This window comes from Rhinopithecus roxellana, chromosome 1, assembly GCF_007565055.1.
Source record: "Rhinopithecus roxellana isolate Shanxi Qingling chromosome 1, ASM756505v1, whole genome shotgun sequence".
NCBI lineage: Eukaryota > Metazoa > Chordata > Mammalia > Primates > Cercopithecidae > Rhinopithecus > Rhinopithecus roxellana.
The window spans coordinates 36,127,132-36,148,855 of record NC_044549.1 but is presented as its reverse complement, the minus strand read 5'-3'; positions in this window follow the sequence as shown (position 1 = coordinate 36,148,855).

Here is a 21,724-nt window from a genome sequence, read left to right as displayed (position 1 = left end):
GTTGGAAGGAGATGAGCAGTAGCATACTATTTTGCAGTATTTCCACCACTTATAGCAACAGTAGATATAAATAATAGCATAAAGTAAAATGTAGTAAAAAATTAAGAAGTGATGAGCTTTGAGTATGTATTGCCTTTGTTTTAATATTATTTATTTAAGTGTATACGAATATAATTTATTTTATTTTATTTTTGTTTTTGTAGAGACAGGGTCTCACTGTGTTGCCCAGGCTGATCTCAAACTCCTGTTCTCAAAGCAGTACTCCTGCCTTAGCCTCCCAAAGTGCTGGGACTGCAGGCATGAGCTTCTGTACCCATCCTATTTTTTAATAAATGACTGTTTAATAACTGACTCACAAGATTCCTGAAAATTTAACCATCTGCTCTCAGGAACCGGTACAAGCCAGATTTAGAACATCTCTGTAGCATCCTTCCCTTTCTCAATGCTGAATGCATAAAACGTTGAGGACCACTGCTCTAATGTTAATTGGCACAGTCCCATTCCTTACTCATTACTGTGAGCATGCCCAGCTCCTCTTAATCAGGCATAACCAGCCAGGAAAAGGGAGAAGCAAATGAATTACCCCCTTTCCTTCTACCCCTCTCCACTCATGCTTCTTTGAATCCTTGCTTCAGGATTGCCCCTGGAATTACACATCAATGTATTTCCTATCATTTTAAACTCTGTTTGCTTCAAAATAGTTATGCACGTAACTCTACAATGTTTCATAAGTGCTTCCATCTCTCTTAAAAGAATCACTTGATTTTTCATGGATTATATTGTAAAGCAAGAGGGTGAGAGGAACTTTTTTATTCCTAATAAATACTGTTAGAGTATTGATGCCTTAAACTACTGGGTGAGCACCCTCTTGGCTTAAGCTTAAGTACAATATATCCATCCATTATGTATAACCATTTAAAAGTTTTAAGTAGTCCAATCCATGGTGTTACTTACACTTATCTTTTCTGTATTCTAAATCATGTGGCTTCAGTTTAATAATGAGAAATATAATATGTATTTTCATATCTCAGTTGAGAACACTAAATTTTTACCACTTTTACATATACTTTACATAGAAGGAACAATCACAACAGAGTAATTCCAGCACAGAATTTTATCATAATCAAAAAAAAAATTGCTTAACAATATATACTGCACTTCCTCTAATCTTTACTCAACCTAAAAGCACAAATTTACATGGATTTTCAAGGTAAAGATCAATTCTGAGACTGCACCCCTAAGCCACTTGACTTATATAACAGATGACTCCTTTCTGTAAATAATAGGTTATACTGCCATAGTCACAGAATAATAATGCTGGAAGGAAATTAGACAGTATATTATCTAGCCTACCTCTTAATGCCCAGAGAATTTGAAAGTTGACACATGCATGCACGTGCACACTCACACACACACACAATCACCCAGCTAGTTAATAACCAAAAAAGTAACTAGGCTGAGCGCAGTGGCTCATGCCTGTAATCCCAGCACTTTGGGAGGCCGAGGTAGCAAATCACTTGAGGTCAGAAGTTTGAGACCAGCTTGGCCATCATGGTGGGTGAAACTTTGTCTCTACTAAAAATACAGAAATTAGCGTGTGGTCCCACACGCCTGTAATCCCAGCTACTTGGGAAGCTGAGCCACGAGAATAACTTGAACTTGGGAGGTGGAGGTTGCAGTGAGCCGAGATCACGCCACTGCGCTCCAGCCTGGTTGACAGAGCACGACTCCATCTCAAAAAAAAAAAAAAGAAAAAGAAAGAAAAAAAAAACCCTAATATTTGTTGTACTAATATAGCACTTAAGTACTAGACCTATTTGTGTAAATCTCATTTAATTTATACTTAATAGAATTATAAATTCTACCAATACTTGTTTTGCAGATGAGGAAATCAAAATTCAGAATGTTTAAGAAATGTGGTCATCCAGCTAGGAAGTCAGAAAGCCTGGATGCAAATAGAATCTGTCTGATCCCAAAGCCTGTGGTCTTGGGCCAAAATCACATACTCTTTCCAATCTGGAACTCTACTCTTCTCCGCTGACCCTAATGATCTTTCCACCACAGCCCAGCCCCATCTCAAAATCCACAGTTAAACTACATTTTAAAATTTATTGGTGCATATCCTCAAGGAGAAAGAAATAAGCCCTGATGCCCATAAAAATATGATGCCAATAAAATCTCAATCTTTTCCGTCTCCTAGGCTCTCTCTCATATACCAGTGTAAAATTGGAGACAAAAAAAAAAAAAGCAACAAGATGTTTTGATTCTGGGGTGTCCTGCCTGTAAATGTTACCACATGACTAAATGTATCTTTATACTTATCTATGCAATATAGGGGTAGGGGAGGAGAAAAATCTTTTCCTCAACTGTCCTATGTTCATGCCTAAGGCCCCTATAACAAAAGATGGATTAATAAAAGCACACAGGCCGGGCACGGTAGCTCACACCTGTAATCCCAGCACTTTGGGAGGCCAAGGAAGGTGGATCACCTGAGGTTGGGAGTTCGAGACCAGCCTGGCCAACATGGCAAAACCCTATCTCTTCTAAAAATACAAAAAATTAGCCAGTGGTGGTGGCACACACTTGTAATCCTAGCTACTCAGATGGCTGAGGCAGCAGAATTGCTTGAAGCCGGGAGGCAGGGGTTGCAGTGAGCCAAGATGACACCCCTGCACAAAGTCACAGTCTGTCTCAATAAAATAAAAATAAAAGCACACAAATTTATTTAATGTAAGTTTTACATGAGAACCTTTGTAAGAAAAAAAGACCCAAAGAAATGGGTAAACCTTTGTTTTCGTTGTGCTAGGTTTGAGGAAGAATGGACAGTTTGGGAGAACTATTATTATTGGACAAAGGGAATATGATCTAATGGTGATAAACTGGGAGAAACTTAACAAAGCCTATTTGTTCAGATTCTTTCCTGTGTCCCTGTGTCTCCGGTTCATTTCCTTCAAATATAGGGAGGGAACTGTTCACATAAGGATTTTTGTTTTGCTTAGGGGAAATTCAGAAAATACTTCCCAGATCAAGACCATCCTGGCTAACACAGCAAACCCCCATCTCTACTAAAAATACCAAAAAAAAAATTAGCCAGGCGTGGTGGTGGGCACCTGTAGTTCCAGCTACTTGGGAAGCTGAGGCAGGAGAATGGCGTGAACCCAGGAGGCGGAGCTTGCAGTGAGCCGAGATCGCGCCACTGCACTCCAGCCTGGGTGACAGAGCGAGACTCCGTCTCAAAAAAAAAAAAAAACAAAAAGAAAAGAAAATACGTCCTATGTTTCATAACCTGCCTCAAAGGAGAAGGGCAGAAAGGAAGACGAGAGTGACTTTCCTGCTTCTGCTGCTTTCTCAACTGCCAAAGTACCATATTTTGGGGTAGCATATCCTGACCCTATCACAGGTTAGGATAATCTGTTAGCATTTCCAGCCACCATGCTTTATCTCTCTGATTCGCTACTGAAGATCCAGCACCTATAACAGTGTCCAGACCATAGTAGGAGCTCAAGAAATACGTTGACTGTGTAGAGCTACTTCAGATGGATGGGATTTCGAACAGGGCAAGCCATGAAATATGATTTGGCAATGTCCCCACCCAAATCTCCTCTTGAATTCTCACATGTTGTGGGAGGTCCCTGTGGGAGGTAATTGAATCATGAGGGCAAGTCTTTGTGTGCTGTTCTCATGATAGTGAATAAGTCTTGCGAGATCTGATGGTTTTAGAAAGAGGAGTTTCCCTGCATGAGTTCTCTTCTCTTGTCTGCTACCATGTGAGATATGCCTTTCACCTTCCTCCATGATTGTGAGGCCTCCCCAGCCACATGGAATTGTAAGGCCATTAAACTTTTTCCTTTTGTAAATTGCCCAGTCTCAGGTGTGTCTTTATCAGCAACGTGAAAGCAGACTTATACAGTAAATATGTACCAGTAGAGTGGGGCACGTCCAAAAAGACACCCGATAATGTGGAAGCGACTTTGGAACTGGGTAACACGCAGAGGTTGGAACAGCTGGAGGGCTCAGAAGAAGACAGGAAAATGTGGGAAAGTTAGGAACTCCCTAGAAACTTGTTGAATGGCTTTGAGTAAAATGCTGATAATGATATGGACAATGAAATCCAGGCTGAGGTGGTCTCAGATGGAGATAAGGAACTTGTTGGGAACTGGAGCAAATGTGACTCTTGTTATGTTTTGGCAAAGAGGCTGTTGGCATTTTGTCCCTGCCCTAGAGATTTGTGGAATTTGAACTTGAGAGAGATGATTTAGGGTATCTGGCAGAAGAAATTTCTAAGCAAAGCATTCAAGAGGTGACTTGGGTGCTGTTAACGGCATTCAGTTTTAAAAGGGAAACAGCATAAAAGTTTGGAAAATTTGCAGCTTGACAATGCAATAGAAAAGAAAATCCCATTTTCTGAGGAGAAATTCAAGCCAGCTGCAGAAATTTGCATAATAAGGAGCCAAATATTAATCACCAAGACAAAGGGAAAAATGTCTCCAGGGCATGTCAGAGACCTTTGTGGCAGCCCCTCCCATCATGAGTCTGGAGATTTAGGAGAAAAAATGGTTTCATGGGCCGGGCCCAGGGTCCCTCTGCTGTGTGAAGTCTAGGGACTTAGTGCCCTGTGTCCCAGCCACTCCAGCCATGACTAAAAGGGGCCAAGGTACAGCTTGGGCTGTTGTTTCAGAGGGTGGAAGCCCCAGGCCTTGGCAGCTACAAAGTGGTGTTGAGCCTGTGGATGCACAGAATTCAAGAATTGAGGTTTGGGAAACTCTGCCAAGATTTCAGAGATGTATAGAAATGCCTGGATGCCCAGGCAGAATTTTGCTGCAGTGGGGGGCCCTTAGGGAGAACCTCTGCTAGGGCAGTGAGGAAGGGAAATGTGGGGTCAGAGCCCCTACACAAAGTCCCTACTGGAGCACCGCCTGGTGGTGCTGTGAGAAGAGCGCCACTGTCCTCCAGACCCCAGAATGGTCGATCTACCAACAGCTTGCACCATGAACCTGGAAAAGCCACAGACATTCAATGCCAGCCCGTGAAGGCAGCCAGGAGGGTCACTATACCCTGCATAGTCACAAGGGCAGAGCTGCCCAAAACTATGGGAACCTACCTCTTGCATCAGTATGACCCGGATGTGAGACATGGAGTCAAAGATCATTTTGGAGCTTTAAGATATGACTGCTGCACTGGATTCTGAACTTGCATGCATCCTGTAGCCCCTTTGTTTTGACCAATTTCTCCCACTTAGAATGGTTGTATTTACCCAACACCTGTACCCGCATTGTATCTAGGAAATAACTAACTTGCTTTTCATTTTACAGTCTCATAAGCAGAAGGAACTTGCCTTGTCTCAGATGAGACTTTAGACTATGGACTTTTGAGTTAATTCTGAAATGAATTAAGACTTTAGGAGACTGTTGGGAAGGCATGATTGGTTTTGAAATGTGAAGACATGAGATTTGGGAGGGGCCAGGGCAGAATGATATAGTTTGACTGTGTCCCTACCCAAATCTCATCTTGAATTCCTATATGTTGTGGGAGGGACCTGGTAGGAGGTAATTGAATCATGGGGGCAAGTCTTTCCTGTGCTGTTCTCATAATCATTAATAAGTCTCATGAGAGCTGATGGTTTTATAAAGAGGAGTTTCCCTACACAAGCTCTCTTCTCTTGTCTGCTGTCATGTGAGATGTGCCTTTCACCTTTTTCCATGATTGTGAGGCCTCCACAGCCACGTGGAACGGTAAGTCCATTAAATCTCTTTGTTTTGTAAGTTGCCCAGTCTCAGGTAGGTTTTTATCAGCAGTGTGAAAACAAAGTAATACATCATCTTAGTGCAAGATCCACAACTCCTCTTTGATTCTCCCTTGTACTGATTTTAAAAATAATAAAAGAAACATTCCTTCACAAAAGAGAGAGTAGACATGCACTAAATGGATGCACTGCATTACAGAAGTGAAGGCTCAGAGTTTCAACTGAAAAACACACCAAAGTAGAAATGGCTTTCCTTCTTACAATTGTTTCTTTTGTGGGAGGACATTTAGGCTGAGACTATTTAAAATATTACTGAAGAATGCAGCTAGGCTTCTATGAGATAGACATACATTCATTGAGAATTCCCCAGAGGCTTCTAAACAAGCATGTACAGCAAGTTTTGTTTTATTTTGTTAGCTGTTTATTTTTGATGGAGGCTTTCAAAATGTGTGCCTTTTCCTCAGTTGTTTAATTAGCATATCTGTGACATCTGAGTAGGACAATTGCTACAGCTGTTTGTTATGGCTGCCTCATCGACACAAAAGATCTGAGACATTGAGCTTAAGAGAGAACCTGTACAGCCTCTAGGAAAATAAATGACCCTGACTGAATGCCAGGTTGTGGGTTGTGGGCAGTTCTGCCACAGAAGATGGTGGTGTGAATCAAAAAAAAATACACCTAGGAAAATACTCTGGTGACTGGGAAATGACTCAAAAAAGGAGAAATTGTTATTGAGGTTTAATAATGGTGTCAAATTAATGCATTTGCCACCATCATTTGTATCATTAAAATAACAAAAAAAATCACAGACTAAAATGAAAACTTGGGCTAATGGTCCAAGGAAAGGGATACTAGGCTCATCTCCAAGTTGGTACATGAAACTGTGCATGGAGCAGCAGGCAGCTGTTCACCTTTACAGGATGGCCATGACGTTGCTAATAAATTGATAATCACAGTGCAATTTGTCTCTTCCTGTTTCAATAGCACCTCACTTATCAGGAGCATGCTATCAGTTAATTTTCACCTAATTGAAATAAGATTGGTGTGCACAGGGGTAAGAAGAGTAGCCAAAGTCAGAGTCACCAAATCCTGTGAGCTAGGGCACTCATTTATCTACCTACCTGTGATGGTTAATACCGAGTGTCAACTTGATCGGATTGAAGGACACAAAGTGTTGATCCTGGGTGTGTCTGTAAGGGTGTTGCCAAAGGGGAGTAACATTTGAGTGAGTGTGCTGGGAAAGGCAGACCCACCCTTAATCTGGTGAGCACCATCTAATCAGCTACCAGCCAATATAAAGCAGACAGAAAAATGTGAAAAGGTGAGACTGGCCTAGCCTCCCAGCCTACATCTTTCTCCCATGCTGCATGCTTCCTGACCTGGAACATTGGACTCCAAGTTCTTCAGTTTTGAGGCTTGGACTGGCTCTCCTTGCTCCTCAAGCTTGCAGACAACCTATCATGGGACCTAGTGATCATGTAAGTTAATACTTAATAAACTCCCATATATATGGATCATTTTGGAGCTTTATCACTTATTTTAGTTCTGAATCACTGAAACTTATAAAGTTCTACATCTTCTACATCTAACTCCCATATATATATGGGAGTTTATTAAATACATATGTATGTCTCCTATTAGTTCTGTCCCTCTAATACACTACCCAGTCAGAGAACCCTGACTAATACATTACCCAATCAGAACTTAATCACTCTCACTTTATGTACACTTCTAACACCTTGTCTTTATGGGTTCCAAGACCACAGCAGACTATAAGCAACATAATTTTATTAGGGAGAGGACCTACTTAAATCAATATACTATACATTGATAGTATAAAAATGAAAAAAGTTATTGTATGGAATACAATTGTTATTGTATGTTATTGTATGAATTCCAATTGTATGGAATGCCTGCAATATGAAAGACAATTAACGGTGGATACAAACACAAGAATCATAGCAGTATAGGATAAATCATGTAGAAGTAAGCAGCCTTGTATTTCCTGATGGCTCTTGAGTGCATCATTGCTTTACAAAATAATCATCAACGTGCATAATGATGACCTTGAGTCATCAAAAACAGGTTAGATGTTTAGCTGTCTCTAATTAAGAGGGCAGCAAAGTGTGCAATCAATTTTAGAAATATTTCCTTATTTCTAAATGCCTAAAATCTTCAATAAATTTTAAGCAAACCATCTGTTATCTAAAATTACTTATTTTAGTTCTGAATCACTGAAACATACAAATTCTCCATCTTATTCTTCAATCTCCCTTACTCTATTTATATAAAGCCATAAGGGTGAGGTCCTCATGATTGGATTACTGCCCTGTAATAACAGACCAGAGATCTTCCTTCCCTCTCCCAGCCCACCATTGGAGGATATAGCAAGAAGGTTGCCATCTGCAATCCATGAAAAGAGCCCTCACTAAAACCCAACCATGCTGACAATCTGATCTTGAACTTCCAAGCCTCCAGAGCCATGTGAAATAATGTACTGTTATTTAAATCACCCAGTATGATATTTTTTAATGGAAGCCTGAGTAGACTAAGACACAGATATTTCCCAGTACCACCCCCAGCAACTATTGTTCACCATTTTCTGTTATTCCCTTAGGAAAGGGTTTCAGGTTTTCACCTTTCTACCCTTAGGACAGCATGAGAAGAAAACCATCTCCCCTGGGAGGAAGAAGGACAGAAGAATGAATGATGAAATTGGTCATTCCATATTTATTTTATTTTCATCAACTCCTTGCTCCAGAAGTATTTTGCTCTGCTATGACATTTTCTCTGCAGACACTATCACTAGCAGCCTGAGCCCCTGCAGTAAAAAGGCTGGTAATAATTATTTCTAAATATCTTAAGAAAGAGGAAAGAACAAAAATCATAGACAGAGATAGACAAATACTAGTGTTGTTGATAATAAGGCAAATTTCCACCAAGGATATCAGTCTTTTCAAATATGATCAGATAATCCTAAAAAGGGTTTTTTACTCCTAGAAGGAAAAACAAGTTAACATTGGCAGAGCACAATGAAAAGAAACCAAAGTTCAACCCAATATGTGACTTAGCTCAGAATTAGGTCATAGAGCACTCAGGGGGAGGCTCTAAGGGTCACAAGGGAATGGCTGTGTCCAAGTCAAAACTGAAAATTAAGGAGTCCTCATTTTGATTGGATCTCATTGGGGCCCAAGATTGTTGAATGCTGGCTCTGAAAAATATCCAAAATATTACCAAAACAATCTGTTGATAAGAAAACTCAACTGTGGTAAAGGAGGATGCTGTCTCTCTTTAGAGACACTGTCTCTTGACAGTTCTAGTAGCTTCTCAGAAGGGAAAGGAAAAAGTTGGGATATCTATTGAGATTTTAGAGTCTGGTTTAAAGTGGATCTTTCAATGTAAGGACTTGGTTACAATTCAGAGAGAGGCTTCATGTGATCATTGGTAACCACAGCAAAACAGGTATTTTGAAGTGAGTAGTTCTGAGGATCTTGGGGTACAAACTGTCTTTAATACTTTCCATTATAGAGTTGACATGTGATATAGTTTGGACGCTTGCTCCCTCCAAATCTCATGTTGAAATTAATCCCCAATGTTGGAGATGGAGGGCCTGGTGGGGAGTGTTTGGGTCATAGGGACAGATCCCTCAGGAATGGCTTGGTGTTGTCCTCACGATAGTGAGTTCTTGCACGATCTAGTTGTTTAAAGGAGTATGGCATTTCCTCTTCTTCCTTCCACTCTTCTGTGACACCTACTCCCCCTTCACCTTCTGCTATGATTGTAAGATTCCTGAGGCCCTCACCAGAAGCAGATGCTTATACAGCCATGCTTGCACAGCCTGCAGAGCTCTGAGTCAATTATTTTCTTTGTAAATTACCCAGTCTCAGGTATTTCTTTACTGCATCACAAAAACAGCCTAATACAATGGGTCTTCCAGAAAGTTTCTTAAATGAACAATAAAGTTATTTGTAACTTTTATCTTCTAGGACAAGAGCATTCTGGAATGGTAATGTTATATTGATGACAACAGTGAAAGTTGTATTAGTTTGTTTTCCCACTGCTATAAAGAACTACCGGAGACTGGGTAATTTAGAAGAAAAGAGGTTTAATTGACTCACAGTTCCCCAGGTGTAACAGGAAGCATGGCTGGGAGGCCTCAGCAAACTTACAATCTCATGGCAGAAGGTGAAGAGTAAACAAACACGTCTTACTGCGGCAGAGCAGGAGAGCGAGAGAGAGCACGAGGGGAGGAAATGACACACTTTAAAACCATCAGATCTTGTGAGAATTCACTCACTATCATGAGAACAGCAAGAGGAAAGTTCACCCCCATGATTCAATTACCTCCTGCCATGCCCCTCCTCTGACTTGTGGGTATTACAGTTCCAGAGGGATTTGGGTGGGGACACAGAATCAAACCATATCAGTAGTAAAATAGGCATAAGCCATATAGATGGTTTTCATTCTCCTTCCATGATGCCCTTGATTGTATTCAGGTATATATAAGTCTATCCTCTTCACCCCCACCTTCCCCAACAATGTGTAAACCCTTTCAGAGCAGAGCTTATATCTGCTCCTGAAATACTGCTTGTTGTCTTTTCTGTCCTACACATTGTCTAGTTTCAAAATCACCATCATCTCTAAGATATATATATCTTCTATAAGTTTCTATTATAATTTTCAACACTTCTATAGATAAAAAGCTGCTAAACCAGGTAATGAGGAACACCAGTTGTGGGTTTTTCTACATGAAAAATTAAGAAAACTAAAATCGTTTTAGAGTTCCAGAGTCTTTTCAATGTAATTCATTCTGAGCATGCATGTTTTGAACTAATTTTAGCATGGATTGATTGTTAAGCCTTTTCAATGGTTTGCAAAACAGTGCTAAAATAAGATAGCTTGGGTATGTAAAAGTGTACTGTACTTTTTCCACAATATTAAGTTTTTTAAGAATCACAATTGTAAAAATTCCATTTCAGTGTGTCTTTGTTTTTATTACACCAGTTTGTCATCAACAAAAAACAGTGAATTTCCTGAGGAGAGAAGAGTTCCTCAGCATTTGAAAGGTCTCAGAAAGAAATGTTTTTAATTATTACTGGTATTATTTCAGATCCTATGTTAGTCACCAATGCCACCATTGATGACCTTCCCCATGAAATTGCTTTTATGTCTTATAAAACACTTTTCTCTTTTAGAAGCCATGTTGCTCTTCTTTTACTCAGTTTCCTTGCATTTTATGTGTCATTTCATTAAATATTATAAGGAAGGGAATTTGAGGTAAATTATAACTTAAAAAAAAGTTTCTTAGAGACATTACTTGAAGCTACAATAAGAAAGCTCTATGAAGACAGAGATGACACAACAGTGGTCATACCTTTTGACTGCTGTATTTACCACACCCAGCATTGTACTGGGCATACTGGGCATTTTTTCAATTATTTCCAAAGTTCGTTTCACCTTCTAGATTCAAAAATGAGACCCCCGGGTGACTGTGCAGATGAGAATGTGAATTCTTCTACTTCACATTATCACTCACTGACCCCTCATTTCCTTAGGTAAATATGTTTGGGTCTCTTTTGTGGGGAGTCTCAGGCACAGTGGTAAGCCAAATGAGAAACTGCTCTCCACAGCTGTCAGGTGATGGATTCTACTGTCTCTGGAAGGCAGCAGAATACTGTTATATGGAAACGTGTAAATCCAAATTGACCAAAACATGCCCCTGGCTCTTAACATTTTCTTTTGTTTTCAGATCATGATCTGCACCTTTATAAGTGTTCAGGGAAAAGACTAAGAAATGCAACCTCAAGAGATACTAGAGACAAGAATGCCTTTTATCCTGCTATTAAAATCTTGAACGGTTTAACTATAGTTAGGCAGATAAATGCCTACAACTGTATTTGCCAAAATGTTGTAGATACTAGTCAATACATGTGTAAAAAGAGTAACTTCTTTACATACATTTGAGAAAGCTGGATTAAACAAAATTAAATAGATTTGTTGACTGCAAGATTTCTAGTCCCTTTACTAAGTTCTGAGATAATACAGTATACAATGCTTTCCCATTTAATATGTAAAACAGAATACTTTTTCACAGAGTATTTATCAGGATGAATATTCAAGGAAAATCCATTGGGAAATTCAGGGCTATAGAATTAATATCAACTAACAAATGATTCCAGCCAGTTTTCATCCATCTCTTCTTATCAAAAGCAGATACAATTTATCTTCTCTTATTGATAATTCCCACCAAATTCATGGGACTAAATCCAAATGTATAAAATGAGCTATATACCTGTCCCTCACCATTTGCTAACCAAGGGAAAAAAAGGATACACCTGTTAGATAGCCCAGGACACACGCTTATCCCTAATATCACCACCTCTGGTAGGGTGGGAAAGGCAGTGGGGTCAGGCCCTCCACATGGACTAAGTGGAAAATAATTGGCTACTACATTGACATAATAATACCTACTTTATATGATTGTCAGGATTAAATAAGATAATGTATTTGAAGTACTTTAGTACAATGCCTGGCTCATAAGGAGTGGGGAAAGTGGTAACTGCTATAATCATAACAACATCAATATCATTACACCCTTTCTGTCTATGTAGGACATAGTCATCTGCAGACCTTCTAATCTAATGTAACAGATTCCCAACTGACCTATTTCAAGAAGCCTCTCTGATAATTCCTCAGATTGCATTGAAAATATCTTTCAGAAATTCTTATCTGAGTACGCCACTCCCCTGCTATTTATAAAACTCTTTATAAAATGAAGTTAAAATGTTGAGCACAGAAAGGATCTCTTTATTATCTAGTAAAAGTCTACCTTTCTAAGTCCATCTTCCACCACTTACCTGGTTTGATGGTCTCTTCACTTTTTAGGTCCACTGCACCTCTTATCCCTGAAGACATCACATACTGTCATCCATGCATCCATTTATTCCTGTCCTCTGCAATGTGCTCTCAAATGTGTTTTCTCAAGCTAGGATATGCTTCCCCAGACTCTAGTGCAGAAAGTCTCTGAGGCCAACTCAATTACTGCCTAGATCCCAGTCAGACTTAATCACATTCAGCTGTCTGCTTCCACACCATTTTTACTGCTCTTACAGCACTTCTCACACAACCGTGTATACAGTTACTTGTGCAAGTGCCTATTTCCATGCATTACTCAGGACTGTCTGTCACAGGTGATAGAAACATTATTTGAACTTGCATGAGGAAAAGTATAGAGATTACATTTAAAAGATCCTGAATGACTCAGGTAATGCATAGAATATATCCAGGTAGCCCTCTTCCACGGTTTATCAAAAGCAGATAAAATTATCATTTTTTAAATAACTAAACTCCAAAAGTTCAGAGAGAAACCCGGATTTCCGGAAAAAAAAATCACAACCAGAGGAAAAAACACCACCAGAATTTCATTTCAAAGACAAACCCACATTGGTTTCTCTCTTTAAGTGGGATTTTCTTTTGTTTCTGAGGCATATCAAGGGTAATCTACATATAGGAAAATATATCCTTTCTCATGTACCAATCTATTAGTTATGTGGCAAACACATATAGTCATGTAACCATCATAAACAAGATAAAAAATTATAAACACATATAGTCATGTAACCATCATAAACAAGATATAAAATAATTCTATCACCCTTCAAAACTCTCCTATGCCCCTTTATAGCAAAATTCTACTTGCAGCTCCAGGCCCTGGCAACCACTAATCTACTTTCTTTCCCCATAGTTTTAACTTTTTCAGAATGTCATATGCAGTCCTACAGTATGCATCCTGTTGAGTCTGACGTCTTTCACTGAGCATAATACATTTGAGATTTATTCACTCTATTCCATGCATCCAGAATTTATTGTTTTTGTCTTACTCTACTAATCAGGATCTCTTGTATAATGTTGAATGGGAGTGATGCAAGTGGACATCATTGCTTTTGTCCCAATCCCAGGAAAACAGTATTCATTATTCATTATTAAGTATGATATTAGCTGTAATGCTTTTCATAAATGACCTTTATCAGGTTGATGAAGTCTCACTGTATTCATAGTTCACTGAGAATTTTTGCTAATGTTGCTATTGTTTTAAACCATGAATGAAAATTGAATTTTGTAAAATGCTTTTTTAAAATCCATTGTGAAAATTATATGATTTTTCTCCATTAGTCTGCTGATTTGATGAATTACACTGATGGATTTTTAAATGTTACAACAGTTTTGCATTTCCAGGATAAACCCCACTTGGTCATAACATATTATCCTTTTTACATATTGTTGGATTCTATTTTCTAATATTTTCTTGATTATTTGAGCATCTGTTCATGAGGGATATTGACTTTTGGTTTTATTTATTTGTTATATTTTTCTCTGGTGTTGTTATCAAGTTAAAATAAGTTAAGTGTTCTCTCTTCTATTTTCTGAAAGAGTTTGTGTAGACTTGCTATTTCTTTTCTAAATGCTTAATAGAAAGGTTTTTAACTATAAATTTTGTTTCTCTAATAGGTACAGGACTGTTAAGGTTACCTATTTATTTTTGTGTTAGCTTCACTAGTTTCTGTCGTTCAAGGAGCTTACCTATATCATCTAAATTATCAAATACATGGGAATATATAGAGTTGTTTGTAATAATCCCTTGTCTTTTTAATGTTTATAGAATTAATAGTAATGTTCCTTCTTTCATTTCTGATATTCATAATTTCGTGTTTTCTTTTTTTGTCCCGTGCTCATTCTGGGAAGAGGTTTATCAATTTTATTGATCTTAAGAAATAATCTATTTTCGGTTTCATTGATTTTCTCTATTTTTCTCTGGTTTTTAATTTTTTCGATTTCTACTTTTATCTTTATTTTTTTTCTTTTCTTTGTTTACTTTGAGACTTAATTTAATCCTCTTTTACTAGATTCTTAACATCTACATCATGGATTTCATATCTTTCTTCTTTCTTAATGTAAGTGTTTAATTCTATAAATTACACATGTAGTACTTCATTAGATGCATCCCATGTTTGATACATTGGGTTCTTGTTTTCATTCAACTTAAAATATTTCTTAAGCTGAGCACAGTGTCACATGCCTGTAGTCCCAGCTACTCAGTAGGCTGAAGTGGGAGGGTCACTTGAGCCTAGGAGTTCAAGACCAGCCTGGACAACCTGAGGAGATGCCATTTCTTTAACAACAACAACAAAAAGTATATCTACTTACACATATATTTTTCTCTCTAATTGCCCTTGTGACTTCCTCTTTAACCTATGGATTATTTAGAGATGTATTGTTTACCTTCCAAAATATGTGTTGATTTTCTACATATCTTTCAGTTATGGATTTTTTTTTTTTTCTTAATTCCATTATGGTTAGAGAATACACTCTGTATGATTTCAAATCTTTTAAATCTCTTTAAATTTTTTATAGCCAAGAATATGATATACCTTTATGAATGTTCCATGTATATTTAAACAGTATATATATTCTTCTATTGTTGGGTGAAGTGTTCTATAATGTCAATTCATTTAAGTTGGTTGATAGTGTTGTTCATGTCTTTTATATCTTTACTAATTTTATATCTCTTTGTTCTCTCAATTATTGAGAGAGTATTGAGTTCTCTGGCTATGATTGTGGATTTATATATTTCTGCTTCTATTTCTATCAATTTTGCTTCATGTAATTTGAAACTCTATTGTTTAGAGTTTATCAGGCATATATACATTTGGAATTGTTATGACTCCTTAGTTATTGAATTCCTTTTTCAGTTTGTAATGTGCATGGGTAGGTTTTGAGTTCCATCGAGGCCTCCTCACTCACAGAGATAATAAGCAATGCCAGATCCTGACTTTCACATTTTGGCTTCTATCAACAGATTGACTGTCTTTCCCAGGGAAATTTAAAAACTGATTCAAACTGACCATTTATGTTTTTACTCAACCCTGGAGCAATATTGTGACAAGGTTTTAGGTTGGTGCAAAAGTAATTGTGGTTTTTGCCAATAGTAAAGTCTATAAGAACACAGCATCAAATGGCACCGTTTGAATGAAGGAAGGAGCAATTCACAGGGGAGGGACACTGGGAAGATAGTACATAGTTTTCCACCATACTCTCTGTTAAATTATAACATGCTGAAATCATGTTTATCCTAAAAACAATCTAGCAAAATATTCAACATAGAAAGTTTGGCTGATTGCTTACAGCCAACTTCTCTCTTTGCCCAATCCTGTTTCTTCTTTCCCTTCTCCAATAGATGTTAACCCTAAGAGTGTTTTATTCTGTGTAATGTGTACTTCCTGCACATTAATTTCCATCTCAGAGTCTGCTTCCCAGTAACCTGACTTGCAACTCAATCCCTTTCAAGAACCTAATAAAAGATATGGCTAGAAAAAATTACCATATAAACATTCAATTTTATATAAATTTAGGACATCCACAACACCCTTTTTCTCACGATGGATCATAAGAGGACAGTTTAGCTATCTCATTTTGTAAATAAAGAAAGTAATTCCCAGCGATACTTGTAATTTGCCTAATGTCACACAATGACTCAATAGAACAACTAAGACTACATTCTATTCTCTAGTCACATACATTTTTCACCATCTTGAGAAGTTTGGGGCATCTGACTATTTCTAAATTTTTAATTATTCAAATTAACCTAATAATTGTGGAAAATATATCATGTTCCAGATATCATGCTTAATGTCCATCCTCGTTATTTCACTAAATTTCAGAGGAAACTTTTGAAGCTGGCACAATACCATTTTGTAAATGGCAAAACTGAGGCTTACAGGTGTAACTTTTCAGAGATAGTATAAGAGCCAAGATTTGGATTCAGTAGTCTTTTTATAGAATTTGTTTTCCTAACAGAATACTGTACACACACAGAAATGTTTTGGGGTATAATACATTTTATTGATTTTGCCACATATTACAGATCTATACAACAGAATCTGAAAACTTGAACTCATTTCAAATGATTGGTTCATTAGTTCAACAAACAACACTTATCAAGTGCTTACTATGTACCAGGAGCTTCAACAATGACCAAAAAAGGCATGGTCTCTGACTGTAAGAAATTTATAGTGGCTGGGCATGGTGGCTCACGCCTGTAATCCCAGCACTTTGGGAGGCTGAGGCGGGCAGATCACGAGGTCAGGAGATGTAGACCATCCTGGCTAACACGGTGAAACCCCATCTCAACTAAAAAATACAAAAAAATTAGCCAGGCATGGTGGCGGGCATCTGTAGTCCCAGCTACCCAGGAGACTGAGGCAGGAGAATGGTGTGAACCAGGGAGGTGAAGCTTGCAGTGAGCCGAGATCGCACCACTGCACTCCAGCCTGGGTGACAGAGTGAGACTCTGCCTCAAAAAAATAAATAAATTTATAGTCTAGCAGGGATACAGACATTAAATTATTATAAGTGTAATTTAGTTTAATTCATGCCAAGTTTCATTTTCGTATCACATTATGATAAAGTATACAGTGTTTTAAAGGCATTTAATAGGGCGACCTAAAATAGAATCAGGAGGTTAGAGAAGACTTTCTTTAGGGAACAGCATTCAGGCTGAGAATTAAAGATGAGTTCAGTGGATTGAGATAGGATAATACATTCAGTAGACAAAATAGAAATAACAGAGATAGGTCTATTTTTTAATGAAGAATAACCACATACCTGGGTTCTTAGTAGTTTTGACGACCCTTGCCTCCATCTATTCTGCTTTGAGTATGTTTTATCTTGTTTGTACTATGTTTTTAACCATGTTTGCTCTCTCTTCTTCAGTTCTGTAATTATTCTCTTTAATGAATAAAAATGAAGTCTTATTAGTAGTAGTTCTCATTTTCTTTCTGGTATAAGCAACCATCTCTGTGGAATAATTTGAGGAAAACACTGAAAGCAGTCTATATAGTACTTCACCATTTAACTCTTCCTTCAGTGTCCTGCCCACCCCAACACACGCAGCTATAAAACACCTCTCACTCGGCCTCTTCATTCATTTAAGTACTTATTACTTTCCATGGTCCTTATTTTGAAAGGCAAATCCTTCTAGGAGTCATTACAAATAAAGCCCCCAAATCAGGCTGAATTATTTAATCACATTTTCTGTTTTCCTTAGGACCCAGAAGAACAGGTGTCAGCAACCTGCCCACATATTTGAAACGCTGTGAATCCCTGACATGCTCAAGTCTCAGAACCCAGTTGCTATGATCTGCACATTTGTGTCCCCCCGAAATTCATAAGTTAAAACCTAACTCCTAAGTTGATGATATTAGGAGGTGGGGCCATTGGGAGGTGATTAGGATATGATGGCAGAGCCCTCAATGAATGGGATTAGTGCCCTTATAAAAGAGGTCCCAGAGTGCTAGCTAGTTCCTTCCACAATTTGAGGACATGTAGAAGGTGCCATCCATGAACCAGCATGGGGACCCTCACCTGAGTCAGCAGATGTCCTGATCTGAACTTCTCAGCCTCAGAGCTGTGAGGAATAAATTTCTGTTGTTTATAAGCCACCCAGTATATGGTATTTTGTTACAGCTGCCAGAGCAGACTGAGATGCCCATTTCCCCCTGTGTGCCTTCTCTCTTTGGTACTTTGCAGTGTCACTCAGAAAGTTGCAGAACAGTGTTCAAACTATTGATAGAGGCATTCTCTGCTCTCCTGGAAGACAGCCAGGCATTCCCATAGTCAGCCAAGTGACCTTCAGATCTGAGAAGGACAGCCACTCTTGGAGTCACTTAACCCCATGCTTACCCCCTAGGCCCACCTAATAAGGGCCATTTGCATGATCCTGTGGTCTAAGTTTAATACATGACCTGAGAAACTAGGAAAAGAAAAGACATTGACAAGAATTAGGGAGAAAAACAATCCTGCTGGGATCTTATGATTTCCATAATCTTTATTTTCTTCAGCTGCAAGATAAGATAATTGGGCAACATAGCCAAAAAGATCTCTTCCAGCTAGGGTGACCAACTTTTTCCAGTTTGCCTAAGATAGTCTCAATTTTAAAATTGAAAGTGTCACATCCTGGAGACCTTCTCAGTCCCTAGCAACCCAGGATAGTTGGTCATCCAATTTTCCTCTCCAGTCCATGATGAAGTCCTAACTCATCATTTGATTGATATACACATATTTAGATTCATTGTTTGGTTTTAAAAGTAATAAGTTTCTACTTCATCATTCTTAATTTCAGCAGAAATGTAAATAATTCTGTCTTATCTCTCACATGGGCTTTAGATTTTATATGTTGCACAAAGTTGGCTAATTCAGGCAAATGAATGCTAAAAGGTAGAAAGTTGACATTTCTTTACTTTGTGAATGTTTTGGCTATGCCCCACTGTGTGTTTTGAGCTAGTGTGTGGCATGGCAGCTGTGTTGTGGCCTCAGAGGACAGTGACATGATGTCATCAGAGGTCTCCTGGAGAGCTGCTCTCCCAGCATCATGTACCTGACAGAGAAAAACACTGCACAAGGCCTAAAACCAAGGGTCACAATATCTGTAAATGCTACACAAATTATCACTTGTTATTTGCTATTCATATTAATGTAATTATTTCTGTGATTGTTCCAAATTATTTCATTTTACAGTTTCTGTTTAGAAAGAAAGCAATGACTTCATCTTTACTACTATTCTGAAATCAGCCATAGTGACTACAATCCCTTGTTTTCTTCACAAAAGGCAGAAATCAGATGACCTTTGCTCTGACCTTTGACTTGATATTTACAAAACCTAATTATAGGGTGGGCCAACTTCCCTTTATCATTCAGAGACATTTGGTAAAGCTGTACTCTCCAATTTTTTTTAAGTCGCTTAGAGGGCAATTGAGGGCTGTATACAGTATGATTAAATCTAGAAAGAAATAATTAATTTGGAATTTTGACCATCAACATTGATTTTCTCAAAACCAATCAAGTATAACATGGAAGCTGTATAAGTCAGCAATTAAAATCAGTGTTTCACTAACAAAATGAAATCAGTTATCTGCTGGTCTGGTGGTTAGAGGTCATAGACATAGAGATACACAGTCTGAGACTTTCAGCATTAAACCTCTCTCAGTTTTCCCCACCACTCCCTCTACTACTGTGTCAGCAAGAAAAGGACTGCAGCAACTGTGTAGTACTTAAACTGTAAAGGTTACTTGGCTAATAAAGAGATGAATGCCCCCAAGATAGAGCACAGTCATACATCCCTGTAGTGCATGTAACTTATTTGCCTTTCGCATAATTGTTATGCTTATAAATGGAAGTTTAAAAAGGATAAAAATTCAGAAGAGAAAAAACGCATTAGGTAGTCAAAACAATGATGCAACCACTCAGCATTGCGCTTTCTCCCCAAGCTTCTCCTGGCAATCTTTTTCTCAGGCTAAGAGTAAAGGTCTGATTCCTTTTGTTCATTTCAGCCACCGCCCTTTAGCAATCTGAGTCTCAGCAAGACTGCCACGCCCAGTCAAGGGACAAAGGCAGAAATAAGGGAAACTCTGGGCACAGAGACAGCCTGACTTCATTTATACCTGGGCAATATGTTGGGCTCAGTGACATGAAGGTGGAAATCAGTTGCTATCTCTATAAACAAACAATTAAAACAGGGGGCTTAAAATATATATCTATGTTCTGAAACGCTGTCTGGTAAAAGTATTCTTTTCCTAGAAAGAAAGAGATGTGGCCAAAGTGGTCTCTTATTTTCAGAAAAAGGGTGAATGCTGCCCCCTTTTGACTGAGCGCAATATATACTGTGTATCCATAAACCTGAAACATAATGCAATGCACAGTGAGAATGAAGATGCTATTTCTGTAATGAGAAATCTTATTAAATATTGGAAAATGGGAAGTATAAAGGGGCTCAAAGTTTATCTAGTAAAAGTCTCAAGGGGCCTTTTCTAGCTTCCTGGAAGATTGGTCATCCTTCATCCAGGCTTCTATATCATTTTAGTTGTGTCTCTTTTGTAGATTCTCAGTTTTGTCTGGAATGATCACATAAGTTTACTGCACTTTTTCTCCCACTAGTGAGACTCCTTGAAAGACTGAGCTACATCTTTTTATTTTGCCTATGTAACTGTCCAGTGCCTACGAAGACTTGTGCATAGTAGGTTCTCATAAATAAATGTTTATTAAATACAAATATCTAGATGAGGTCATCATAGTCTGTAGTTGTGAATAGTTATCTCTTTAACAAGCTAATGAGTCTATCTGGGGTTTAAAGTCGACATTCACACAAATGATGCCATACTTGAACCCAATAACTGCAAACTTTTATGCACACATCCCTGGCTTATTTATAAATTATATGCATCTATTACTGAACTTTTATATAAGTTAAAACATAAAAATTAAACAAGAAGAAAAAAACTTAGTCACACTATGTAAAGACATAACATTGAGTGAAAGCAACTAGGCACAAAAGAGAACATACTGTATGATTCCATTGACGTAACACTCAAAAACAAGCAAAACTAATGCATAGGCATACCTCAGAAATATTGTGGGTTTAATTCCAAACCACCACAATAAATAAAATATTGCAATAAGATGAATATTGCAATAAAGCAATCACATGAATTTTTTTGTTTCCCAGTGCATATAAAAGTTCATATTTACACTGCCGGGCATGGTGGCTCACTCCTGTATTCCCAGAACTTTGGAAGGCAAAGGTGAGAAGATTGCTTGAGCCCAGGAATTCAAGACCAGACTGAGCAATATAACAAAACCCCGTCTCTACAAAAAACACAAAAATTAGCTGGGCATGGTGGTGTGCACCTGTGGTCCTCGCTACTCAAGAGGCTGAGGTAGGAGGATGGCATGAGCCTAGGAGGCAAAGGTTGCTGTGAGCCAAGATCATTCCACCACATTCCAGGGCTGGGTAGCAGAGTGAGACCCCATCTCAAAAAAACAGTTTAGTTTACAATATGCTACAGCCTATTAAGTGTACAATGGAATTACATCTAAAAAACAATCTACATACCTTAACTAAAAAATGCTAGTGATCATCTGAGTTGTAAT